This window comes from Macaca mulatta, chromosome 7, assembly GCF_049350105.2.
Source record: "Macaca mulatta isolate MMU2019108-1 chromosome 7, T2T-MMU8v2.0, whole genome shotgun sequence".
NCBI classification, from domain to species: Eukaryota; Metazoa; Chordata; class Mammalia; order Primates; family Cercopithecidae; genus Macaca; species Macaca mulatta.
This window is the reverse complement of record NC_133412.1, coordinates 111,988,375-112,005,682: the sequence shown is the minus strand read 5'-3', so window position 1 is coordinate 112,005,682 and position 17,308 is coordinate 111,988,375. Positions and strand designations below refer to the sequence as shown.

Below are 17,308 nucleotides of genomic sequence, written 5' to 3'. Positions count from 1 at the left end.
AGGTGATCTGCCTGCCTTGGCCTCCCAAAATGCTGGAATTTCAGGTGTGAGCCACTGTGCCTGGCCTCTGTATTCCTTTTTACATTAGATTTAAACTGTGGAATTTCTTTTGGTTTCCTACTGCTGCCAGGCTATTTCTTACCTCTCTGACTTTGGTTATGCTTTCTCTCTGCTTGGAATGTCCTTTGCTCAGTTTCTATTTATTAAACACCTACCAATCTTTCAAGAGAGTGTATGTTATAATGTTTGAGAGCTTGTATTTTGGAGGCAGATGGACCTGGGATTGAATCCTGGATCCCCAATAACTAACTATATAGCTTTGGTCAAGTCACATAACCTCCTTGAACCTCAATTTTCTTATCTATAAACTTGGAATAATAATATCTACTACAAATGGCTGTTGTGAGGATTAAATTAAATGAACTAATGAACTTGAAGTGCTTAATACCATGCTTGACACATTCTAATTATTCAATAAATTGCAGCTTCTATGACTCAACTCAACTTATTTATCAAAACCTTTTGAACCCCTTCCCCTCAATTGGAATAATCATTCTGCTTCAGTTATTGAGCTATGATCTCAATTGGAGCTATGATCAGCTCCAAACCCATATCCTTGTGTAGCCTGCTCTGTGGTGCTGGGACTGGCACTCTGTAAATTAGATCTCTGCCTGGCCAGTTCTCTCCTCTTAGGCTCTCTCCGCAGGGGTTCCAGGGAGACTGCACAGCTGGTGGAGGGAAAAGGCACTTGCTCTTTTCTGTTGAGTTCATGTGTGCTTCCTAATTTTGTCAGGGTCACCCTTGTCTCATTTCACCCTGGCAGTGGCAGTTGAATCCAATAGCAGCAATCAAATGCACTTTGCAGTTTAGGTTCTCTAACAGTGGCAGAATCAGACACATTAGGTGAGCAGTGCCCCTTCTTAGATGTCTGGGTCTCAGGCAGATGAGTCACCTCCTCTAAACGTTCTAAATTTTAATAAACCCAACCTTTCACTTTGCTTTCCCAATTGTAGGGGTAGAAGAGGCTTCCTGCAGGTGTTATCTCTGTGATACCTTAGAGTTCTCTCTTTGCCTTTTCATCTACTCAATATAACTATCTACACTAAAGTTTTTCCTATTAAGAGTAATTAGTGTGACCTCTGTATCCTAACCGGACCCTGACAGACACTGACACCTATTCCCTCCTTTGTTCCCTTACTAGGATTTGTTTTTGTGTCCCAAGTGCCTTTGTAATAAACTGATGCACAGTAAGAGTTCATAAATAGAGCTACCTGATGAACATCTCTGCCTGAATAGTTCCCTTTAGGTCCCACACTCTGTATTTTTCCATCTGCGCTCATCGTTTGCAGTCATCACTACAACTGCAGTTTCTTCTTTCTCCATATTGGTCAGTGTCATCAGTGTGTGCTTTCGAATGAATTGAATTCAGTGTTCTAAACTTGATCTTTACAGCAATTGAACAATGTGAACCAATTAAAGTTACTAATGTCTTTGTACTTCAAGTTGCTACAGTAAGTGAGACAAATTTTGGTTTAAAAAATATATTAATGTAATTCATTTAAAAATCTATATCTCCAAAAGTTAATAACCAGAAAAGATACACTTGAGTAGGAGGGGGAAACCCAAATCTTATTCCTTTCATTTCAAACTAATTTTTACAACTCCATTAGTCTTTCACTTTCCCTATCAATAAAATGGAGTTAAAATATGTATGTATGTCAGAGATATGTATGCATCCTATGTATGTCAGAGATATTTAATATATTATATAAACATACACATTAGATAACATATCTGCAAGTTATTAGGATTTAATAAGATTTAGAATTAATCATTATGCTAAAGTTAAACTATTTTAAAGTCTATCTCCTCCCTCCCAATCTAATGATAACAGATGGGTTCAAAGTAACATCTATAAAAGAAGCTTAAACTATGTTTAACTTAACATAAACAATTCATTGAGTTTCACCAAATAAATAATGTTGACTAAAAGTTGGGAGAGTTTTGATTACATAGTTATTAAATCATTATAAAACATAATGTGGTCTTTGAGAAGCAATTCCTGACTTGCATAACTGTTTTAAAAAAGGAATCTTTGATATAAAAAATGATGAAGCAACTCAATTTTACTGGCATAGAATTTGGGGAAGGGCATTAAGAATTATTTTATTTCTAATACTGAATGTATGAGAGAACAGATCAAGTAATAAATTTTAAATTATTTCAGTTTTCATGCTGGATCAATGTTTGCTATTGCTGAATTTTTTTCTGGAGTTATTTTGATTTTGAGAAAATTAGAATTGATTTATTTGTAAAGCAGAATTCTGAATAGAAACTATAAACCATGCTGAATAACAAACTCAAATATAGATTTCTTGTCCGAATATTTAAAAGACAACACTTTTGAAGAAAAAAGTGAAGTAGGGTTAACTCAATTTCTTATCTTGGCGAATATGAATGATATCTATAGTATAGAAAAAAAGTTGATACTCATACGAGCCTATATAGAATCAAAGAATTCAATAAAATGCCGGATCATTCTACTTTTTAGATATACTTGGAAACTGAAATATCATCAAAAGACTTCAATACTGCATGCAATGAGCCAGTTCTTCCTATTGGAGAAACAAATAACTATATAAATATCTTCTTTGAGCAAGTGGGCAGTTGAATTTCAATGATTTAAAATAGCTTTATTTTCAATGTTAAAATGTCATGCAGTAAAGTTTTAAGGAAACCCTACAAAAATACATTTATAGCAGACTTAAGCAGTTGCTTTCAGATAATGAGATGTTTGGTTCTCTCTATTGTGGTTTTTCAGTGTAGACTTCATCTGAATTATCTCTTCTTGGCCTGTTGAGATTTTCAAATGTATGAGGATTTCTAGGGATATTTATTTCCCCTTATAACATATTAGCTATGAAGAAATGCCAGTTATCTGAACAACATTTGAAATTTACTGTGCTCTGGAAACTGTCCTAGGTCCTAGGATGGAGTTGAGATTAGAAGACAGGGGAGGAAATAAAAAAAGAAGAATAAGACGCCTTGGTCCAGTAGCATTTGCAGTGATGCATGGGCGCTTTGGAATTTCATGGTTCATCATGGTTCTCAGGGCAAAGGTGAAAAAACTGAGTCAATTAGAAGTTTATTATTTTCCATTTTGTCACATTCTGGCCATATTCCTATTGATTTTGTAGCAGACCATTAGAGTATGCTGAGAGCCATACCTTGCCACTTATTCATATAATTCATATTCATTATAACATGCCGGTAGTAAAGAGAAGAATCCCGATTTCCACTCTCCTTTTTGAATAAACCTAATGGAAACAATTAATGTCATTCATGGGATCTGGGACCTGGTAGATGCTGAGCATATTCCACCACTTAGAGAAGTGTACAGGAAACCTGAGGTCATTTCAGGGTAGCATGGCTAGTTGGTCAGAAGGGATTCTAGCCTGTCCCATTTCTGCTGAGAGAGTGAAGTTGGTCTTTATTTCACTGTCTTATACACCCATGCCTAAAAATAAAATAAGGAAACCAGAAGTCAATATTTGACTTTAGTATAAATCCCTTAGGGAATTGTTCACTCATTCAGTCATTTCAACATAATCAAGTTCTGAAGCATCTCATGCAGTGTAAAACAAACTGGTACCAGACACTGGGGACATAATGACGAAAAGACTTGGCCCCTGAATTAATTTGAGCTTCTATAACAAAGTACCATAGACAGGGTGGCCTATAAACAACAAGAAATGTATTTTCACAGTTCTGAGGGCTGGAAGTCTGAGATCAGGGTGCCAAGACGGTCCCCTTCTGGTGAAGGCCCTCTGCCAGGTTGCAGACTGCTGTCTTTTTGTTGCATTCTCACGTAGAAGAAAGAGCATGGAGAGCTTTACAGGGTTCCTTTTATAAGGTTAATCCCATTCGGGAAAGCTCCACCTACATGACCTATTTATCCCCCAAAGACCCCACCTCCTAATACCATCACTTTGGGGGTTAGGAATTTTTTGGGGAAGGGGCACAAACTTTCAGTCTTTAACAGTCCCTACCCTGTAACAGGAACATATTTGCAACATGGTAAATGCTTATTGTAGAATGACTTCTGGTCAAGTTTTTTCTAGGTGGTTACTTAATTTATTAGTAATTATTAAAAGTAATGGCAAAAACCACAATTACTTCTGCACCAACCTAAATGTTTATGTATTTTGACCAATTTGAGCAGTCTCTCCACCAGCTCCTTGACAAAAGCATGAAACAACTGACAGATCCACCTCTTGTTTGCCCATCCTGATCAGGACCATAAACTTTCAGGGTCAGCTGGGGCATTTTCTCTCACAGAATGAAAGCAGCTGAGAGGAGGCTGACTTGGCTGTGTAATCTCTGTCCTTCACCTTGAAAACTCCAATTTAGGGGATGTTAGAGGAGAAAAGATTAGGGATGTTCTGAATGGGAGAGATTTAATGTCTCTGTGATTGAGACTCAGACTTCACAGAGCTCCTGATTCCCCTCCTCCATGCACACACTCATAAACTCCTCAATGGTCTTCTAACCTCAAGGCTGTTGTTAACACTGAGTTGCAGGGTAGAATGGAGTAGGGTTATTTCCTATTGATTCATTTCTTTCTAATTGCTTGAGGAGGTAGAGTTTGGTTATCAAAACTTTATTTTTGTCAAGTTTTACTCATCAGTTCAATGTTTTCTCATCAGATTTTTAGGACATCAACATATTGTGTATTTCTTTCAAACAAGGGTATTCACGGTATATAAGGAAATCCCTCAAGCATAGACTGATACCTTTTCTTTCCTCACCTCCAAGATGAGATCATTACCAAAAGAGTTTTAAAGAAATGTCTTAGCTCTTGTTAAAAGAGACTACAGAGGCCAAGGCAGGTGGATCATGAGGTCAGTAGTTCAAGACCCAGCCTGGCCAAGATAGTGAAATCCCATCTCCACTAAAGATACAAAAATTAACTGGGCGTGGTTGTGGGCACCTGTAATCCCAGCTACTCGGGAGGCTGAGAAAGAGAATTGCTTGAACCCGTGAGGCGGAAGTTGCAGTGAGCCGAGATCATGCCACTGCACTCCAGCCTGCACCACAGAGGGAAACTCTGTCTCAAAAAAAAAAAAAAAAAAAAAAGACTACAACACAACTCTATTGCAACAGTAATGAGAGACTATCATGTACTATACACCTTTATTAGAGTCCTTATTTCTCAATATTTTAGTAATCTAGTTACCTTTTTCTCTGCAGACTCTAAGTATCATGAGGCTAGAGACTATGTCCTAGATCTACGTATTCCCAGTACCTGGCACAGTGCCTAGCACATGATAGCTGAGCTCAATACATATTTGGTGAGCCAATGTGTGTTCATGAAGGAGTGACTATTTTAAAAAATTATCTAGTTATAATGGAATTTCACTATATAATTTTTGTTTGACGTCCAATTTCAAACAAGTAATTTTTTTTGTCTGAAAGAGCTGATAATGTCATTTTGAAAATCTTTTGATTAAATAAAATGTACCAGCATTTTCTTTCAAATATATCAGCTTATTACTCTGTAGCTCAGTTATCTCTCTCTAGGTATTGAGGAGCTGTGAACTCTAAGGGACAAAAGCTCTACATAATTTGAAGGTATTATACTCAAGGCAAAGTTTCTTTTCAGGTAAAAATTATACTGCAGTTTTTCAATCAAGTGAAAGTTAACATTAACATTCACAGGAGAGTTTTTGTGCCCATTACACATCTTTTACTTTCTTTCATGACATTAAAAAAATTAAATAGATAATGCTCCTCTCAATGAATAATCTAGAAAAAGAAGTAATGAGGCATACGTGAAAACCAGTTAATACAACCATGATCTTCTCAGCATAATGGTCTGAAGTGATTTATTTGTGTTGACAGTGTTTACTCAACTATAGCCTACTTATAAACAGAGTGGTGAGTCATCACTACCAATGATGAGCTTACTTACAGAATTTTATTTCATTTCAATGGCCAATACTTACTATATTTTGAGATGGTTGCTCAGAAGAGTGGGAAGAATTTGTTCACTGTAAAAGAATAAATTTTTCAGATAATTATAAGGGAAAAATGAAGTTAATTGAATTATATAATTGGTATTTAATGTCATAGATGAATTTTTATGTGTAAGCCATTATTATATATGAAAGTTAGTCCCTAGTAATAAAATTATACTCATTTTTTCCTTGGTTTAACTATAAAATTTTTTCCTTGGTTTAAATATAGTCTTTCCTTTGTATATGAGATATTCAGAGGCTATACTTCGTAAACATCAATATCTTTCCAAAGTGATTGGTCATTTTTTTCTCTAGGCCCAGCAGAAAATTAGAAAATACATAACTCATTCAATAACTAAGGATACAAACTTCCATGCATTTTAGACCTATTCCTTGGCTATTATGTCTGCATCTCTTATCTAATGGATGGATATCCCATAAATGAATTGCCTCCACTCTGGCCTGGTGAATTATACTTAGATGGAGAAGAGTTGAAGGGAAGGGTGGGAACCCTAGCTCTATTCTATATTCCTTTCTGAACTACAAGGGATCCTATTAATATCTGTAGCTATTGAGCTAACATGTAAAGTCTTGCCTACTATTTCTTTTTCAGGGCATGGTAGATACTATTGAGATAAAAATAATTTTCTAGGAAACCAGGAATTTTAATAAAAATGTAAATTATTTTAACATTAGTACTGAAGTTCAGGTTAATAAGTATGACAGTGATTGATAAAAATCTTATGTATCAGCAAAAATGTTAGAGGTGGAAGAAGTTTTCAACCTGAGAGACATAAATGTATTATTACTTGAAAATTATTTCATTGAAGGTAAACATTTGTTTTACCCTCTAGATTCACCTTAATATAAAGTCAAAGTTGAAAATAAGGTAATTAGTCTTAGTGAAATTTGTGTCTCTGCTCCCAGAAAGGTCAACTAAATTTTCCCAGATGTTACAATTAATTTTCATTATTGCTTTTAGCTTATCTGTATTTCTAGTTCCCCATTTGCCTTTTTCTTATCTTTCCGTGTTCTATCAGAATGAATTCTATTTCTCACATTAGGACCAAGGAAGGATTGGAATTACTTACAATGGAAAAGTTTTATTTGAACTTCATTCTCTCTTCCTCCTTTTGTTTGGGTATCTCTACTTTCCGCTTGTTTAAAACCTTTCTCAGGCAATTTTTACTGTTATTTTTTACACTGAGCTGTTTGGAAAAATGAAGTATCAGCCCTGAGTTAAATGTTACCCTTGTGGCCTTCAAACTCTCTGTACAGTAGTCTTTGATTTCCTCATTTCTAAGCTTAGTTTGCAACCACTTTCCTGGTGTGAGTATACTTTAATTACACTTTCAAATTAGGGTCCTGGAAAGCTGAGATAATTTGCAGGGAGCTTAATTAGGGACTGTCTACTAGAATTTAGGGAAATCTGAAATGTTTCAGTAACCCTAGGACTAGTAAGAGCTGGTTATTGCTCTAGGCCTAAAAGAGTGTGGTAAACCATCTCTAGGGTTCCCACCACCCAGTGAGTGTGGTGTTCATGCCCTTGGGTACTTCCTCCCTCTTGAGTGTAGCCTGAACATAGTCATATGCTTCTAATAAACAGAACACACTAAAAGTAATAGGATGTCACTTCTGAGATTAGATTACAAAACGACAGTAGATTCTGTCTGGTTGTCTTGCTTGCTCTGAGGGAACCCAGCTGCCATGATTGGAGCTGCTTTATGGGAAGGCCTTCATGAGAAGAAACTGAGGGATGCTTCAGTCCAACAATCTGTGGGGAAATGAACACTGTCAACACCATATGAGTGAGCTGGAAGTGGATCTTCCCTCAGTTGAGCCTTCAGGGGAAAACACAGCTCCAGTTAATACCCTGATTACAGTTTTTCGAGAGATCTTTAGGAAGAAGCCCCTAGGAACTTTGAGATAATAAATGATTGTTGTTTTAAGCTGCAGTTCTTGGGGGTCACTTGTTATGTAGCAATAGGTGGCTAATTCAAGGAGTTGGGGAGGAAGCAGTAAGCGGTTCCTGGAGTCAGAGATGGCTGTGTGATGGTCTCCTGCTAAGAGCTGTGGCTTTCATTCAAGGGCCACATTCAGTGTGCAGGAAGTTGGGGGAATAAAAACCCTGTCTTTCTTCCCTGTCCTGCTGCAGTTGACTATTTGCTGGACCCAGTCAGAAAACAGGAGGCAAAAGAGCCCTTTGGTGAGGTCTACATAGCCAGCCTCCTGTGGCTCAGAGCAGGACAGAGAAAGGGGGAGTAAATCTGGAAGATATGTAACATAGGGAAATAAATGAATCCATTTGTACTTACCATTGAATCTAAGAAGCCTTTGTTATAAATACAGTTGAACTCCTCTCTACCTATCCCTGAAAGTGTTCTTTTCCCTTTACCCACAGATAGTCAGGATCTTTATCTTGGGGTTATTATTCCCATGCAGTTTTAAATTTTTACCTGTTTTGGCCAGGTGCGGTGGCTCACACCTGTAATCCCAGCACTTTGGGAGGCTGAGGTGGGTGGGTCACCTGAGGTCAAGAGTTCAAGACAAGCCTGGCCAACATGGTGAAACTCTGTCTCTACTAAAAATACAAAAAATTAGCTGGGTGTGGTGGTGGGCCCCTGTAATCCCACTACTCAGGAGGCTGAGGCAGGAGAATTGCTTGAACCCAGGAGGCGGGGGTTGCAGTGAGCCGAGATGGCACCATTGCACTCCAGCCTGGGCGGCAAGAGTGAGACTTCCTCTCAAAAAATTTTTTTGTTTTATTTGTTTATTTAGTTTTCATGATCAGAATGGCCAACAGTGTCCCAGGCATGTGTTAGAATAGTGTTTTATCCTTTGATTGATTTATCCTATTAGTTTTCCAGATAAGATTACTGGTCCGTGTGCACCAAGGGGGTCCTCCTCAAATTATGCTGGCTTAAATTAAGGAATAATACAGTTCTGTTATTTCATCTATAGCAGGGATCAACATACTTACTGAAAAGGACCAAAAAGTAAATAGGTTAGGCTTTGTGGGCTACAAGGTCTTTATCTGTCACCCCATTCACCTCCACCATGGTAGTAGAAAGCAACCCTAAACAATGTGTAGGTGAATTGGTGTGACTGTTCTTCAATAAAACTTCACAAAATCAAGTGGCAGGCTAGATTTGGCCCATGAATTGTTTCCCTGCTCTATAGCAGCCCTGAGAAAATGACCATGGGATTAGCCATCCTGATGGCACACATGCCTCTGGGGAAGAGAAAATTTTCAGCATAAAATCCCAAGAGGGTCATAGTAGCTGAAAAACACAGGTCTGCTTAGGAGCTCCTTTAAGAGCAGGCAATGTTGAGAAGAGGGAGGTATATCAGAACCTTGAGGAGAACTGAGCGCTGGGAGAGAGGAGGGAGTGCAGGAGGCCGAAGCTGTAGTGCTGACTGATGCTCAATCAGAGTCAAAGTGGGTGATTTGGGGAGGGTAACAACATGGCCAGCAGCAACTCCAATGGATAGGAGAGGTGCAGCGGAGTTCATGGTGGCTTTAGTGATGTCTCAGCAACATATTCTGGAACACGGTGGCATTGAGCACACTGGACTGTGGTCCATCCAGACCTGAGTGATTCTGGGACCTCCGGCAACAACCTGCTCTAATGCAGGGGTTTAAGACACTGCTGAGCAAACATCCAGAGAGCCCCGTGGGGAAAACCTGGGAAGGTGTATGCATTTGTATGCATGTGTGTGCATGAGGATGGTGTGGGAAAAAGGAGGAGAATCAGTAGGGTATTTTGTGCTATCAGACTGCTGGTCTGATCATTGTTGAGACAACTCCTGTGCCCACAGGGATGGGTAAGGGCATGGCATGAGGTCCTGGGTCACATGACAATTATATAAGTAGCAGGTTGATTCTTCTTTACATCCACTTCCTAACATTCACCTACCATGAGATGTCAATTTGTTTCTGTCTTGTCTTTCTTTTTTTAAAATTTGTGATTCAAGAAGAATTCTATGAAACAGAAATTTTAGGATATGTTCTGAAATAAAGGGATACCACAATCAAAGTTTTCTAAGCAAAGACGCTTCCCTTCAAAAGAACTCAATTGCTGACTATAAGATGCTGAATTATTTTAGGTTGGTAGCTGAAGCTGTATCTTGCAGTTTTTCTATTGAAGGAAGTGCTTTGTTTAGAAAAATGACTTGGTAAGCAGTTGGGAGTAGATTGGCAGGATTGAAAAAGAAGAAGGAATCAAATAAATAGTCAATCTGATATGCATTAAAAGTAAATACTGTATAGTTTGAGAGGGGAGAAAAGCCAAGAAGAGTAGAGAAGAGAGGGAAGGGAGCAAGAAGAAGGAGAAAGATTAGGCAGTCTGTCAGTACTCTGGAATAAATGAACAGTGGTGGTCAATTAGAGGTTTCTGGTGGAGAGGAGGAGAGGACTTTTAAGAATGGAGATATCTAATCTTTGCTTCTAAGGTGTTTGAATTGCTATGACGTAATGCTCCTTGCTTCTCCAAGCCCTTGGGAAAGTCTGATATTTTTATGGAGACTCGTTCGGTGCTCTTGTGGGAAATAAAGGGCAGTTAAGGATATGTGGTAAACTTCACATTTACCCCTTAGCTGATGCCAAGAAGAAGAGGAATGTCATGTGAAAAGGAAAACGAGTTCAGGAGTTCCAGATGAAAACAAGATATAAAGTGAATGGCAGTCCTTAGGGAAACTGAGGTGGTCCAGATAAGAATGAAGTTGGCTCTGGGCCCCTTTTGAAAGAATAAACCAGAGGGAAGTGAATGCATGACACACGGGTCATGTTCTTCTTGTGGATTCATGAGGATTGTTCAAAAATGCTGAGAAGTCTGGAGTAAAAACAGCAATGACAACAGTGAAAACCTGCTTAATTCTATTCAATCTAGCATTTTCCAAACTTATTTGACCGTGTATGTTTTTTTAAAAATGTAGTAACACTGAGTGTTCTAAGGAATATTCTTTGCCTTTAAACTATTAATATTTTTATAGTTGTGATCAAACCCTTTATAAATAGTCTTTAAGATACACTTTAGTAGGGGGTTTTGAAATGTGCTAATTCTTTTGAATGCCAGCTCTAAGAAGCCGAGACTTTAGAATTGAAAGGGAATATGAGAATCATCTTATAGGGCACAGACAGAGCTTGGCATGGACGGTGGAGAAAGAACAGAATTGGATGATGCTCAGATTGCTGCCTGGAACTACTGGGTGGATGGTGGAGCATTTCCAGGGAGACGGAGCATGAGAAAGGGCAAGTCTGAGCAGGCAAGGTCATCAGGGGTCAGCTCTGACTTGATTTTGAACATGAGGCTTTGAGATGTCTGTAAGACCTCTATGTTGGGATATCAAGTAGTTACAAAGGATACACGAGTCTGAAACTAGGAGGAGAGAACTGAGCTGTTAATTTGGCAGGTAGGTATTCTTTGAGGCCTGGGAGAGGATGAGTTTGCCTGGTGAGAGAGCTGAGAGAGAAAAATAGAAGAGGGCTTAGTGTTAAGTTGTGAAGGAATGTGACATTTAGAGATAGCATAGATAAAGAAGAACCAGCAAAGGAGTCCTTAAGATACCAGAAGACAAAGAAAATATGAGAAAACCCAAGAGAAGAGGGTATATCAAGAAGGAAGGAGGGCCACTGAGACAAGAGCTGCTGTGAAGTCAAATGAAAAGGACAAAAAGAGAAATGATACTATTTAGTTTTGTGCTAAGTTAAGCAGTGTGGCAAATGCTTGAATAAATGTGATTCTCACAACAATCATGGGAAGAAGTCAGTATTTTATGGACAAGGAAACATACTTAGACAAATGAAGAAATTCAAACTGAAGCCTCTAGGCTATCCTGCCTTCCAAAAATTCCTATTTCAATGCCAGTGTTTGCATTTACTATGGCTGATTAGTAAGTCCTGATAATTCTCATTGTAGAGAATGATGATTCTTAACTTTAAATTTTTAGCTTACTATGGCTGCATTTTGACTTTAGTATTTTTTGATGGAGGGTGGGAAGGGATAAGATACTTCCTACAAAAATTTTTGGAAGAAGACCAATGAAATTGTAACTGTTGATAAAAGGAGCCTATAAAATTTAAACACAGGCAACTCCATCCTTTATTAGCACAGAAAAATTATGGTATGTCATAGTTCATTCTGAAGTTTATTATCACAAATATTGAATAAAGTATGTTATGACATTATATTGACATCCTACTTCCACCGATAACTCAGGTGCTAGAAAATTTATGCAATGCTGACAGCCAAGCCACAATTTGTGGTATAATTCTCAGAAAATGTTGCAAACGGACAAAAGCAACATGATGTAGTTGAATATTTGAGCGAGGAGGAGCTCTTTCACATAGCCACAGTATTCTAGGGTGTTTAAAATCGGAGTTAAAAAATGAGTGTGATCTCTAAATATTTTCCTTAGGATGTGCTAAGATTGCAGGATAGATAGTTCTAGGATGGCCAGATTGACTAGTGTCAGGTGCAGCTTCTCAGTTTTGTTGTAGGTGGGCTGTAAAGTAAACTGTCACCAGCTGGTTATTCCGGTGGATGCAGTACCATTTGAGTCTACTGTGAATTGTTCAGTTATTTCTCAGATGAGTATATTTGGCTGCTAGGCAGTAGATTTTTATAGAAAAATTTAACTTAAGATCCTGCTACCCAGCAGGCTGAATATCAGGGTATCTTTTTTTTTTTTTTTTTAAAATAACAAAACACGTTTGTGCAAATTTCAGGGAAGGAATACGGACAAAATGAAATCCTAGCTCTATAGCTGCTATACTAGGATCAATTCTTTTAAAATAGCACAAACTGGCACATAGTGGAAGCTCAATAAATGCAGTACTTATGCTGCGGATGTTAGGAAGGGCATTTCGTTACATTTTAGGTGATCATTCATCTTCCACCTTCCTACAAAAATATCTCCTGATTTCAGCCATGCTGCTTATAGCTCCAAGATGCTGCTGTGCCATTCTAGGAAAAGTTGTGTAGTGTAGTGTTGGGAGCAAGAATTGTGGAGCCAGACTGCCTAGGCTTAAATCCTTGGTCCTTCTAGTATAGCTGTATGACTTTAGGCAAGTTGCTTCATCTTTCTGTGTCTCAGTTTCTTCATCTGTAAAATGAGGATGATGAAAATAATAGTTTCTATCTCATAGGGTTGTTAGAGGTATTATGCTTGGTACCTAATAAATAAAGTCCAGAGAAACACACAGTTGGTATGCACAATCAGTAGTGTGGAGTTCATTTATCTCAATGCCAGTACCTATACCTTCACTCTGCTCCCAGAACTCACTTTCACGGTCACACCTTGGATCTGGTCACCACTAGGAACTAGGAACTCATCTATTTCTGAACTACTGCTTTTTGTCCTTGACAGTTGTCTCACTTTCTAAGTTTTACCGTCTTTGGTCTTTGAATTTGTGAAGACTTCTAGTTCCTTGACATTTCCCTTTGCTTTCTGAGTAACATGCATCAGCTGGATTACTTTCCTTCCCTTTTCCACCTGCATCTTTTAAGCTTCTCTTGTTAGCACCTTCCACTCTCTTGCCTATTTACCATGTGGTGCCCAAACCCGGATTAATTCATCTCTCCTTTTATTGTTGGAAACCCAGAGCATTGTGGATGAATGTCATTAGAAAAAGGTAGGATCTCTAATCCTAAGTAGACCCTCAAAACCACCCAGTGATCCTCCAAGGTTTTGTTGAATTTCCTTTCCTACCTCCTATGCCAAGTTGTTCCAACTTTTATGACTTTCCTCATGTCTCTTACCCTAGCCCTTTCTTCTCACCAGACCTAGGAGGAATAAACACTGTTAACTTAACATTGATTTTTTTTAAGAATAGTCTTCAACTACACCTGTTCTTCTTTTCTTCTCTTTTTCTTAGAGTCCAAGGTTAGTTCCTCTGTTGACATTGCAGTCCTGTCTGCTCTTACTGCCTTTGACACTTCCAATTCTGCAGTGACCTTCTTGAAGTCTCATATTTTGAACCTCTTCCTCTCCTCTGGTGTAATGCTTAAGTTTCATTTATCTTCATAACAAAACCTCATGGCTCCCTGTTCGTCTCTAGCCTTATGTTTCTTTATGAGGCATGGCTGAATTGTCTTCACTCCCTTGTCTCTTATTTCTGTCTTAGCCTCCTGCAATCTGACTTCCCTCCTATTCTACCAGGGATCATCTGCTTGGTGAGTCTATTAGAATCTTATTTTTTCATCTTACTTGACCTCTTCACTGCACTGCTAGAGACTTCCTTCTCAAAACTCCCTTTTTGTGGTTTCTTCCTCATTTATGATTTTCTTCTTTTTTTCCTGGCTGCTCATTTAAAAACTCCTCTGTGGACTCTTATTTCTCTTCCTGCTTCTTAAATGATGGTGCTCAAAAGAGTTAGATTCTCAGCCTCTCTTCTGACTCACAAGCTCTATCTATATAATGTATTTTAAATTCAATCCATAAATCAAAGACTCCCAATTTATACCTCTAGCTTCATACCCAAATTAATCATGTAACTCTCCAAACTCAAATTCAAGCTTATCCTTAGTGGTGAATTCAAAGCTCGTTGGGATCTTATCTCTGCTTATCTTTCAGCCACATCTTTATTATAGCCACGTCAAACTGTTCCCCAATTCTCCAAATGCAAGAGGCTATTTCACTGCTTTGAATGCCTTTCTACTCTTTTTATCTAGAAAGCTCCCACTTGTCTGATAGGATTTGAGTCAGTTGTCACCTACTTTGTGAAACTCTCTCTGACTCCTCTCCTGTTTTCAGATTAATTTTGTAATGCTTCCGTTTTACAGTATCCAGTTCATCTGTGTCTTTATATGTCTATTCAATTGCATGGTTAGTGTTTACGTGTTCGTGTGCCTTGAGAAAGCATGAGAAACTTGAGGCAGGAATTTAACTTGTGATTATTTTCATCCTGTGGTCAAATCTATCTTTATAGCCCCAGCACACGGCACGAAGCCTGGCGCAGGGTAAGGAAACAAAGACATTTTCATCATTGCACATGTTATCTCCTGCATCTACTCTTGCCCATCATGGTTCTTCACTACCTTGAGGACACTGGCTGCAGCACTTCCAATGAACCATAGGGGAATTTAAGCACAAAGGGTTTTAAAGTTATCTAGGCCAAGATAATAATTTTGTATACCTTTAAGGGAATATGTGTATATTTGTGTAATTAGCTATGAAAATATAAGTCCTGGTCTGGGCACCATGATATTGAAGTACATAAAAAAGTGTTGATTACCAGAATAAAGGTTAAATTGCTAGTCTAAAGAGAAACAGGCAGCAAGTCTAATAACAACTTCAACATATATGGCTTCAACTTTGTCTTCTGATTTTAAGTGGTTTCTGTGGAATTTTTTTGTTTGATGTTGACACTTGGAGACAGTCAGTGTGCTTTTTCCTGGTGTGGGTAGGGGTCTGAGCATGTGCAGGTTGCTGACTTCCATAAGGGGCTGAAGGTGCAGGCATGGGGCTAGCCATGCCTATGGCGTTAGTGCATGGTCCAGTGCTTTGCACACACTTCATGCTCAACAGGCATGTGCTAAATGAATACATAAGTGAATAAAAGAACGTGTTGGTGGTAGCTCATGGAAAAGTGAGGGGAAAAGTAGAGTGACAGGATGAAGCCCATGTGTCATAAAAGTTTGGTCTAAGTGTGGTCTTTGGCTTGGGTCAGCTTCTTGATATCTGTGAAAATTTTTCCCTTTGACACAGAGCTCTTGAGACAGCACAACTTGCTGATGACCTCTGGGCTTGTCTTCTTCTGGAGCACAGCTTTTCTTCTCTGTATTCAGGTATAGGTTTATTAAAATCATTGACCACCTGTTGTTTTATCATCTCAAGTTCTACAATTCCTCAGACAGCTCTATTACTCCCCTCTCACCTTTCCCTGGCCCATTTCCTTTAGAGAACAGGAATCTCAACTAAATTGAATGAGATCTTACCTAAAACAAATATGTCAAATGCACTGAGCAAAACACAAAGGAAAATTTATTAAGCTTCAAAGACGATGTTATTAATAGTAAAAGTAAAGAAAACAAACATTTGAAATAAGATAGTTGGATTCAAGGTTTAATTTTTGTTTAAATAATCTGTTTTTTATTAGATTTAAAAATGTAATATTTACTCCAATATGTCAAAGGAGCCAGGTATTATATTACTACAAAGTTTTTCTTCCAGAAGACCTTATAAGAGAAATATAGAAACATAGGAAGAAATACTCAGTAATTAAATAATTCTAGACTCTGTTAAGTGACAAGCAAATTTACTAACCCTGGTAATTTACATGGAAATCAGAGAAACAGTCAACCTAACATTGCATTTTGCTGTTTTTTTAAGACAGAAATGATTAAACATGTAAATTCAAATTTAAATTATTCATAACTACAGTAGCTGCAGTATTAGCTTCAAGCATTATTAAAAGTAAATGTTTTGCTAATTTGATAAATCATATGTCAAATTTATGATAAATCAAAGTGTTTTAAATTTTTAATATGATTTTTAGATTTCCTAAACCCCCTGCCTTGCATCACAACCAAATATTCTAACTTTGTTATATGGCCTCTCTCTATCTAAGCTCCTGAATTTTTTACAGCACAATGGGGACTGGACTCTCCCTCAGTAAATCTCTTTGTGAAGAAATTTTCCATGAGGGAAATAAATCCAAAAACAAGATTAATGCTATGCTGTCCATCATGTTCTGTATTTTAGCACACCTGCTTTTCCAGTTTCTAAATTCAGAATATAGGTTTTTATTCTACTTACAACCCCAAGCAGCTTAGGAATAAAGAAATCCAACTTTATATAATAATTCTACCGTGGAACTATAGTGTCTGGTTGCCACAGATGCACGGGTGGAGTGTGTTCATCCTTGTTTGCAAGTAAAAGCTAGTCTATGCATCTAACTTAGGAGATAAAAGACATTTGATATTCTATAATCTTTTCCTTTTTGTTTTTTTGAGATGGGGTCTCACTCTGTTGCCCAGGTTAGAGTGCGGTGGCTTGATCACAGCTCACCACAGCCTCGACTTCCTGGGCTCAGGTGATCTTTCCACCTCAGCCTCCCAAGTAGCTGGGACTACAGGTGCATACCATCACACCTGACTAATTTTTGTATTTTTTGTAGAGGCAGGGACTCACCATGTTGCCAAGGATGGTCTTTTCCTTTTTGAAACCACCAAAGCTTTGTCTTGTGTCTATCATGAATAAAGTCACAACTCAATTCACATCAATCTCTAATCAGCACGCAAGAAGATTGATTTTGGGTACCACATCATTAGGAGATCTTAGCACATCAA

At 38.1% G+C, this 17,308-nt stretch overlaps 1 long non-coding RNA gene across 1 annotated transcript in view; it reads right to left on the bottom strand.

Annotated features, from left to right (window-relative positions):
• Window positions 1-9,946, bottom strand: part of LOC144330246 (uncharacterized) — a 40,502-nt gene extending 30,556 nt beyond the window's left edge. Inside the window, exons 1-2 of the long non-coding RNA XR_013396247.1 lie at window positions 9,935-9,946; window positions 6,006-6,050 (exon numbers count right to left, since the gene is read on the bottom strand). This is a non-coding gene — a long non-coding RNA (uncharacterized LOC144330246). The remainder of the gene's footprint in view (window positions 1-6,005; window positions 6,051-9,934) is intronic.
• Window positions 9,947-17,308: the final 7,362 nt, after the last annotated feature.